The sequence below is a fragment of the Haliaeetus albicilla genome, unplaced genomic scaffold (genome assembly GCF_947461875.1).
Source record: "Haliaeetus albicilla unplaced genomic scaffold, bHalAlb1.1 scaffold_193, whole genome shotgun sequence".
Taxonomy (NCBI): Eukaryota; Metazoa; Chordata; class Aves; order Accipitriformes; family Accipitridae; genus Haliaeetus; species Haliaeetus albicilla.
Genome location: NW_027212476.1, coordinates 10001 through 20000, shown reverse-complemented (window position 1 = coordinate 20000; position 10000 = coordinate 10001).

Here is a 10000-nt window from a genome sequence, read left to right as displayed (position 1 = left end):
GGGGTAGTACCCATACCCCGACCCGGTACTCCGGGGTAGCACCGGTACCCCCGCCCGGCGCTCCGGGGTAGTACCCGTAACCCTCATCGGTACTCCGGGGTAGCACCGGTACCCCCGCCCGGCGCTCCGGGGTAGTACCCGTAACCCTCATCGGTACTCCGGGGTAGCACCGGTACCCCCGCCCGGCGCTCCGGGGTAGTACCCGTACCCCGACCCGGTACTCCGGGGTAGCACCGGTACCCCCGCCCGGCGCTCCGGGGTAGTACCCATACCCCGACCCGGTACTCCGGGGTAGCACCGGTACCCCCGCCCGGCGCTCCGGGGTAGTACCCGTAACCCTCATCGGTACTCCGGGGTAGCACCGGTACCCCCGCCCGGCGCTCCGGGGTAGTACCCATACCCCGACCCGGTACTCCGGGGTAGCACCGGTACCCCCGCCCGGCGCTCCGGGGTAGTACCCGTAACCCTCATCGGTACTCCGGGGTAGCACCGGTACCCCCGCCCGGCGCTCCGGGGTAGTACCCGTAACCCTCATCGGTACTCCGGGGTAGCACCGGTACCCCCGCCCGGCGCTCCGGGGTAGTACCCGTACCCCGACCCGGTACTCCGGGGTAGCACCGGTACCCCCGCCCGGCGCTCCGGGGTAGTACCCATTCCCCGACCCGGTACTCCGGGGTAGCACCGGTACCCCCGCCCGGCGCTCCGGGGTAGTACCCGTAACCCTCATCGGTACTCCGGGGTAGCACCGGTACCCCCGCCCGGCGCTCCGGGGTAGTACCCGTAACCCTCATCGGTACTCCGGGGTAGCACCGGTACCCCCGCCCGGCGCTCCGGGGTAGTACCCGTACCCCGACCCGGTACTCCGGGGTAGCACCGGTACCCCCGCCCGGCGCTCCGGGGTAGTACCCGTAACCCTCATCGGTACTCCGGGGTAGCACCGGTACCCCCGCCCGGCGCTCCGGGGTAGTACCCGTACCCCGACCCGGTACTCCGGGGTAGCACCGGTGCCCCCGCCCGGCGCTCCGGGGTAGTACCCGTAACCCTCATCGGTACTCCGGGGTAGCACCGGTACCCCCGCCCGGCGCTCCGGGGTAGTACCCGTACCCCGACCCGGTACTCCGGCGTAGTACCCGTAACCCTCATCGGTACTCCGGGGTACGCCTGCCGTCCCTACGGGCACACGGGGTTAGACCCGCCCTCCCTACCTGACCCGCCCCCCCCCCCCCCCCCGCCGGGGTAGGCCCGGTACCCCTACCTCATGTTCCGGGGTAGGCCTGGCGTCCCTACTTGATCCTCCGGGGTAGTATCGGTACCCCTACTGGCGCTCCAGGGTAGACCTGCTGTCCCTAGCTGATCCTCCGGGGGAGGCTTGGCCTCCTTACCTGTGCCTCCGGGTAAACCTGGCCACGCCGCGGGGTCGGCCTGCACTCCCTGGCCGCGTTCCGGGCCGGTCCTGATTGATTTATTAAGACTGCTCCGTGATTCCACTTTTTAAAAATTTATTATGTCTGGCATCTTGTCTTTTACCACGCAGGCGGGCGGGCAGGCAGGCACGCGTCAAAAACGTGAGAGCAACTCGTTACCCGCAGTCGGTGTACTTTATCGGTAACGACTTCTTCGGGGAGAGGCGCCGACGCTGCTCTCTCGTCTCTGGACGAGTCGGTGGCCACCGGGGTACCGCGTAGCACCGTTGGCGTGGGATTCACTCCTAAACGAATACAGAATAATCGATACGCTATGAATCGTCATCGATTTAAGTTATTAACGGTTGACGAGCAAGGCTGGTTTGTATCGTTTATGGATCGTCACCTACCGACTGATTTAACGCTGCGCGGTAATACTCTTTCTGGCAGTCCATTAAATAACAAAACTCATTCGTTCATGCACGCTAGGTGTGCACCCCTTCATTGATAGCCGGAGAAGGAGTACGTACGTACGTACGTACGTACGTACCAGCGGATCGTCGCGGATTGAATGTGACTCGATTAGTAGTAAGAAGTATGATGAACTACCGACTCCTAAAGTTCGATTGCGGCGCTCCTTTAGGACCTTGCGACGCTCTTGGTTAACGTCAGCGTTCTCCGGCCCCTGCGTGATCACGCGTTAATTGTTCATTAGCTCTTACGCCGCGCCAGTCAGTCTTACTCACCTCGTTGTCGCCCTTTGCGATCGAGCGATGCTTACTTGTTAAGCAATTACCGAGGATGACGCGCGCGCGCCTTCCCTAGGCCGGCTCCCGTTCCTCGCCTGGCGCTCGTTCTCGACCGAGTCGTTCGTTACGAACGTGAGCTCGACCCGGCGGACGTTAATTCATTCCGGCAGAAGTCGGCCCGTATCGCCCTGTCGAAAACTATTAATTCACGCCTGAGTCACCCGTGGTTCGTTAATCCTTCCCTACGTTCCTCAACCGTAGGGCCGGCGCACGTTAGGTTCTCTCAACAATTGGCGGGGAGCGACAGCTTAATCTCTGTCCTAAGCCGGCCCTGCCCCGCCGGCCTCCCTGCAGACCGCCCACCCGCCCCTGTCCCAGACGAGTTCTGTGTTAGGAAGCGCAACGCCCGCACCCCGTGCCTTTTGTATTACCATTTCCTTATCTATTTATTTTCTCGGTCTTTCCTCCCCAGCCCCCCCCCCCCACCCCCCACCCCCCAACCCCCACCCCCCCTTGCCTTTTTTTAATTCTTTGTCTCGCCGTCAGGGGCCGCGGACCGGGCAGAGGTGGCGGCGGCCCCCGTCCCGTCCCGTCCCGTCCCGTCTGCCGTGGCGAGCCCGGCCGGCCCGCCCGCCGAAGGAGGGCGGGCGGCTGCAGAGCCTGGCGGGTGGTGGCCCTGCACCCTGTCGCTCCCGGGCAGGGCCTCTTCTCGATCCACCGACATTCGAGCAAAAGCCGGTTCGTCCCGGTTAGTCCGGCTCTGCCGTGACGGGCGGCCGAGGGGTCGCGCGGCCCTCGCACGTTCCCCGCCCGTCGGTCGTGCCCGGTACCTGATCGGGTCCCTCCCGGCTCGGAGGCGGCGGCGGCGGCGGCGGCGGCGGCGGCGGCGGCTCATCACTGGGCTACCTCCGCGGGGGTCCGGCCTCCCTGGCACCGGGGTCGCGCAAAGCTGCTTTCGGCCGAGGGCGGGGGAGGAGAGCCCCTTCCCCGTCTCCTCGAGACCTGGCCGGAGGGGAGAAAAGCACAGCCCGTCAGCCATCAGCCGGACGCTCCCTTTGCCCACACCTTCCCCCTACCCCGCCGCGTTTTCTCCGGACGGGCCCCCATCCCGAGATAGCCTCTCCAAGGACACGGCCGGCCTCCGAGGGACGGCGGTCTCGCAGGCCTCTGCAGAAAGTCAGTCGGCTGCCTGACACGCGGTCCCTGCGGCCAAGGCCGACTTAGCCGAGCGTCCTCGGAGACGATGAGCTCGCGTGGCCGCCGTGCCGGCTGACCGGCCCACCCCGGGGCCGTTTCCCCCCGCTCCCGTCGCTGAAGGAGCGGGCCCCCCCACCACCACCTAAGGCCGCTGGGACCGTCCTCACCGCTCGAACGCATCCCGCCGGCGACGGAGCCGCTGACGCCCCTCTGTTAGAAGCGCGGCGCGCCTCTCCGGCAGCCCTGGCTGGGGCCCTGGAGGCCCAGGTCTCTGCCCAGGCCGAGGCACGCGGCTGCTGCTTTCCCAGGGACGGGTCCGACCGGGAGCCGAGCGCACCGCCCGTAGGCAGGCACGGGCGCAGGCCGGACGTCGAAGCGGCCGACCACCCGGGCTGTAACAGAGAAAGCGGCGTTAGCCACACCGTTACAAACCTTTCTCATTTCCATCTGCGTGCGCGCCCGCACCCCGCCAAAACAGGCCCCCGGCCCAAACGCCCACCGCCTGCTGCTGCAGCCGCTCACCCGCCCTTAGACGCGCGCGCGCGCGCCCCCCCCCCCCCCTCCCCCAAACAGGGCCGCCGGCCGAACCTTCCGCCCGCTGCCGCACTCACCCACGTGCGCTCGCGCGCTCCCGAACAGGCCCCCCCCCCCCCCCCCACCGCCCGGTCCGAACCACCCGCCCGCCGCCTCGCTCACACACGTGCGCTCACGCGTGCACGCGCACGCACGCACTGCCCCCCCCCCCCAAACGAGTCCCCGCCCCAAACCTCCCGCCCGCCACCCCACCCACTCGCACGTGCCTACACACATGCGCGCACCCCCCCGGACCCCCCCCGCAACCGGCCCCCTCAGCCCAAACCCTCCACCCGCTGCCCCGCTCACAGTCGTGCGCTCAAACGCGTGCGCGCGCGCACCCCCCCCCCGCCTCCGAAACAGGCCCCCGGGCCGACACCCCCCCCCCCCGCCCCGCGCCACGCAGTTCGCGCCGAGCCTGGCTGGCCCTGCTCCCCCCTTCCGCCACCAGGCTTGCCGCCCCGGGGATGGAAGGCGGGAGACTTTAGGACCCTGCGGCGTCCCTGCCGGCTCCGTGCCCGGGCGGCAGAGGGGAGCCCCCGGTGCCGTGCCGTCTCTAGACCCCAGCTGCCGAGTACCCTATCCTGCCGCACCCGTGGCCCCGCTCCCGCCCTCCCGCCAGCAGGTTTGCCGCTCCGGGCATGGACGGCGGGAGACTTTAGGACCCTGCGGCGTCCCTGCCGGCTCCGTGCCCGGGCGGGAGAGGGGAGCCACCCGGTGCCGTGCCGTCTCTAAACCCCAGCTGCCGAGTACCCTATCCTGCCGCACCCGTGGCCCCGCTCCCGCCTTTCTTTCTCAGTCAGCCACGCACTCGCCCTGCTGCACTCCTGCCCGCCCCCTCCGCGGGTGGAAAACTAAACGACTGGGGGGGGGGGGGACGGGACGGGACGGGACGGACGGACAGGGACGGGGGACAGAAGTAAAAAAAAAAAAAAAAAACAACTCCAACCGATCCAAACAGAAGTCTTCTCCGAAAAGACACACCATCCCCCCTCGCCAGCCTACCTCTGCGCCAGGCTCCCCGCCTTGCTCGCCAGCCGCTCTCGCCCCCCTCTTTGCTAGCCTCCTTTCCCCTCCGCTGCTGCCGCCACGACTGAGCAGCAGACCGTTAGCCGTGGCGGGAAAAAACACAGTTGCCGGGGGCCCCGTTGCCGGGCTGCAGACCGCCCCACCCAGACACCCGCCCCCCAATCCCCCCACCCCCCCCGTCTCCGGGGCGCCGGAGAGTCTGCGATCGGGTGGGGGCCGGGGGGCCGGGGGCGGCGGGGGGGGGGGGCTGCACCTACTGGCCTGCAGGTCCGGGACTGCAGCGCGGGGAGGGAGGGGGAGCACAGCCGTGCAGGGGTGCCTGTATCTGTGTGTGCCTGCGTCGCTCTCTGTATGTGTGTGCGCGCGCCTCTGAGCGCGCGTGTTCGCGGGGGGGGGGGGGGAGGTGGCGGTGCCTGCAGGATCGCAGACATGTATTTTAAAGTATTTATTTTATTCAAAAAAAGTAAAACGCCAAAAAAAAAAAAAAAAAAAAAGGCGGGGGGGGGGAATTAAAAACAACACCCCACCCCCAAAAAAAACCTCCAAGACCGCAAAAAACAAAACCAAAAGTCGGCGAGCGCCCAGCAGCGCCGTGGACCCGAACCTGAACCTGGCAAGGGGCGACCAGTCCTGAAGGCACCCAGTGAACAGCGAACTCGCGCCGGGGAGCTGGGCAGTTTGTGCCGGGGGCTGCCGCCTCTGCCCGGTCCCCCGCCGAGAGAATGGGGGGGAGGGAGGGGGCGGCGTCGGCGGAGCGGGGGGGCTGGCTGGTGTGGTGAAGCTGGCAAGTGCCTGGCAGCCACCGGGTCGGAGTAGGTGCGTGCACGTGCATGAGAACGACGAGGGTGGAAGGAGGGGGTCAGAAAACAAAAATTCTTTGAAAAACTGTTTTTTGTTAATATTGTGTTGGTATTTCCTACCGAAATCAATAAAGGTGAAATAACTCTTGCATCAGACAGGACGTTTAAACATGCTCCCTTGTTATAGAAGTGGTTCAAACGTGGGAAGGGGAGGGGGAAAGAAATGCCGTCCAGGAGAAACCGGGACGGGGTGGCCCTTTTATCAGATTTAGCTCAAATCTCAAAAGAAAAAGAAAAAAAAAAAAACACACGGAAAAAACGAAACAAAATCAGGCGCACCTGCCTCCCCCCCCCCCCCCCCCCAAGGAGCACCGAACGGCCGCCAGGTCTACCCGGCTCCGGAGGCCGGCGCGGCCGCCGGCGGCGCCCGGAGGACGCGGGGTGTCGCCGCCGGAGCGGCCGGTGAAAAGGGCCGCCAGGTCTACCCGGCTCCGCGGCCGGCCGCCAGGTCTACCCGGCTCCGGAGGCCGGCGCGGCCGCCGGCGGCGCCCGGAGGACGCGGGGTGTCGCCGCCGGAGCGGCCGGTGAAAAGGGCCGCCAGGTCTACCCGGCTCCGGAGGCCGGCGCGGCCGCCGGCGGCGCCCGGAGGACGCGGGGTGTCGCCGCCGGAGCGGCCGGTGAAAAGGGCCGCCAGGTCTACCCGGCTCCGCGGCCGGCCGCCAGGTCTACCCGGCTCCGGAGGCCGGCGCGGCCGCCGGCGGCGCCCGGAGGACGCGGGGTGTCGCCGCCGGAGCGGCCGGTGAAAAGGGCCGCCAGGTCTACCCGGCTCCGCGGCCGGCCGCCAGGTCTACCCGGCTCCGGAGGCCGGCGCGGCCGCCGGCGGCGCCCGGAGGACGCGGGGTGTCGCCGCCGGAGCGGCCGGTGAAAAGGGCCGCCAGGTCTACCCGGCTCCGCGGCCGGCCGCCAGGTCTACCCGGCTCCGCGGCCGGCCGCCAGGTCTACCCGGCTCCGGAGGCCGGCGCGGCCGCCGGCGGCGCCCGGAGGACGCGGGGTGTCGCCGCCGGAGCGGCCGGTGAAAAGGGCCGCCAGGTCTACCCGGCTCCGCGGCCGGCCGCCAGGTCTACCCGGCTCCGGAGGCCGGCGCGGCCGCCGGCGGCGCCCGGAGGACGCGGGGTGTCGCCGCCGGAGCGGCCGGTGAAAAGGGCCGCCAGGTCTACCCGGCTCCGGAGGCCGGCGCGGCCGCCGGCGGCGCCCGGAGGACGCGGGGTGTCGCCGCCGGAGCGGCCGGTGAAAAGGGCCGCCAGGTCTACCCGGCTCCGCGGCCGGCCGCCAGGTCTACCCGGCTCCGCGGCCGGCCGCCAGGTCTACCCGGCTCCGGAGGCCGGCGCGGCCGCCGGCGGCGCCCGGAGGACGCGGGGTGTCGCCGCCGGAGCGGCCGGTGAAAAGGGCCGCCAGGTCTACCCGGCTCCGCGGCCGGCCGCCAGGTCTACCCGGCTCCGCGGCCGGCCGCCAGGTCTACCCGGCTCCGGAGGCCGGCGCGGCCGCCGGCGGCGCCCGGAGGACGCGGGGTGTCGCCGCCGGAGCGGCCGGTGAAAAGGGCCGCCAGGTCTACCCGGCTCCGCGGCCGGCCGCCAGGTCTACCCGGCTCCGGAGGCCGGCGCGGCCGCCGGCGGCGCCCGGAGGACGCGGGGTGTCGCCGCCGGAGCGGCCGGTGAAAAGGGCCGCCAGGTCTACCCGGCTCCGCGGCCGGCCGCCAGGTCTACCCGGCTCCGGAGGCCGGCGCGGCCGCCGGCGGCGCCCGGAGGACGCGGGGTGTCGCCGCCGGAGCGGCCGGTGAAAAGGGCCGCCAGGTCTACCCGGCTCCGCGGCCGGCCGCCAGGTCTACCCGGCTCCGGAGGCCGGCGCGGCCGCCGGCGGCGCCCGGAGGACGCGGGGTGTCGCCGCCGGAGCGGCCGGTGAAAAGGGCTGTCAGGTCTACCCGGCTCCGGCGGGACTTAGTCGCATTTCGGGGGCTGTGAGGTAGACCTGATAGCCCCACCACTTTCTCGGAGCTGGCGAAGGGGTCGCTGTTTTTCGCTGCCTCCAGTTACGTCATCGTAAAAGTCGGTCTCATTGGCAGGTCTCCCCGGTGGGCAGGGACCGCACTCTTGGAGCCGGCCGGGGGCGGGGACGTGATCCTCCGTACTATAGGAGCTGGTGGTGACTGGTGCACGGAGCAGCGCTAGTGAGCGGCTGCAAGGCCTACGGCTCAGCCGGCGAAGTGGGGCGCTGGGCGGCCGTTGTGGTGGTGGTTTCCCTGGTGGTTCGGCTCGTTGTTTCTCCGTTCGGCCTGTTTGTCTCCCGGTGTTTTTCGAGTAAGCCAGCCGGGTGCCTGCGAGGGTCTGGCAGGCTGCGGTGGCTGTTGACCGAGTGGTGCGAGAGGTGCAAAGGTGGATTCCGCAGGGCAAAGCCCGGTGGCCGGTGGTGGCCACCGGCACTCGAACGCTGGAAGACCGGGCGGAGTCGAGCCTGCCTCGGCTTTCCCCCGGCCCCGGAGGGCCCGATGATGGCAAAGGTGAGCGCTGGGATATGCGAGGGCAGCTGCCCGTGAGCGTCCAGCCCGCCGCGGCCGCCGCCGGCTCCTGAGGGCCTGGTGATGGGCGGGCGAGGTGGCGGCACCTCGTCCTTTTTTCTCTGGCCTTAAGCTGGAGCGCGCAGAGCGGCAGCTGGATGCAGACGGCTTGGGGGGTCTCGTGCGTGCCGCAGCTTCCCCCAGCCCCCGAGGGCCCGATGATGGCACAGGCGAGAGGCCGCAGCGCCTCGTCCTGTTTTTGCCGGCATGAGCCATGAGTGGGCGGCCTGTGGTGTCCGGCCTGCCCCGGCTTGCCTGGTTGCAGGAGGGCTCGGTGGAAAGGTCTGCAGTGCTGTACCGGGTTAGAGGTGGCGGCACCTCATCGCGTTTTCTCTGGTCTTAAGCCAGAGCCCATGCACGTATTGGGCAGAGCGCAAGCGGCAGCCGGTCCCGTGGCCGGCAGCCGGATGCAGACGGCTGGGGGGTTCTCGTGCATGTGCCGCAGCTTCCCCCAGCCCCCGAGGGCCCGATGATGGCACAGGCGAGAGGCCGCAGCGCCTCGTCCTGTTTTTGCCGGCATGAGCCATGAGTGGGCGGCCTGTGGTGTCCGGCCTGCCCCGGCTTGCCTGGTTGCAGGAGGGCTCGGTGGAAAGGTCTGCAGCGCTGTACCGGGTTAGAGGTGGCGGCACCTCTTCGCGTTTTCTCTGGCCATAAGCTGGAGCCCGCAAAGCGGGAAGAAAAATGCGGCCGTACCTGGTGGCTGGCTAAGCCGAACGCAGGCGGCTGGGGTTGTCTAGCTTCTGTGGCATTCCCCGGCCCCGAACACCCGTGTGTGGCATGGGTCCAGGCGCGTTTCCTTTTTCCAACCCCCCCGCGATGGCAAGCGGTTGCCTGTGGGGCGGGCAAAGACCGGCAGCCGGTGGTGGTTGCCGGCACTCGAACGCTGGAAGAGCTGGGGGAGTTGAGCCTGCCGTGGCCTTCCCCCAGTTCCGTTGACCTCCCTCAAGGGAATCGCTGTCTGGAGCCGGGTGGCCCGTGGCACCCGCCCCTCCCCGATTTGACTGATCCAGACCCACAGGCAGCGCCCGCTGAGGCGTCCTCGGGTGCGTCGGAGAGCCTCCACGGCGGGCCGGCTCTGCCGGTGTTCAGGCCGTTGGAGCACCTCTCGCAGGCGTTGCCCTCACTCGCACGCAGAGCCCCCGCACCTGCCATCCACCCACGGGTGGTGACGGGTGCGAGTGGCCGTCGCTGTCCCAGGACCCGTGGCCGTGGGGCCTCCGCTCCTTCCTTCTTTCCCTTCCCTTACTGATCGATGAGGCGTTTAGGGCGCGTCGGAGGGGCTTCCCGGCGGGCCGGCTCTGCCGGTGTTCAGGCCGGCGTTGCACCTCTCCGCAGACGTTGCCCTCTCACTCGCACGCAGAGCCTCCGCACCTGCCGTCCGCCCCCGGGTGGCGACGGGTGTGAGTGGCCGTCGCTGTCCCAGGACTCGTGGCCGTGGGGCCTCCGCTCCTTCCCCTTTTCCCTTTCCTTACTGATCGATGAGGCCGTTCGGGTCGCGTCGGAGAGGGCCCTCGGCGGGCCGGCTCTTCTGTGCTCCCCGTAATAGGGAGTCACGGCAGTGTCCGGTGTTCAGGCAGGGTGGTCTCCTTTCCAATTCGCTTCCCGTTGCATGCGAAGTGTTGTCCTCCACCCCTCCGA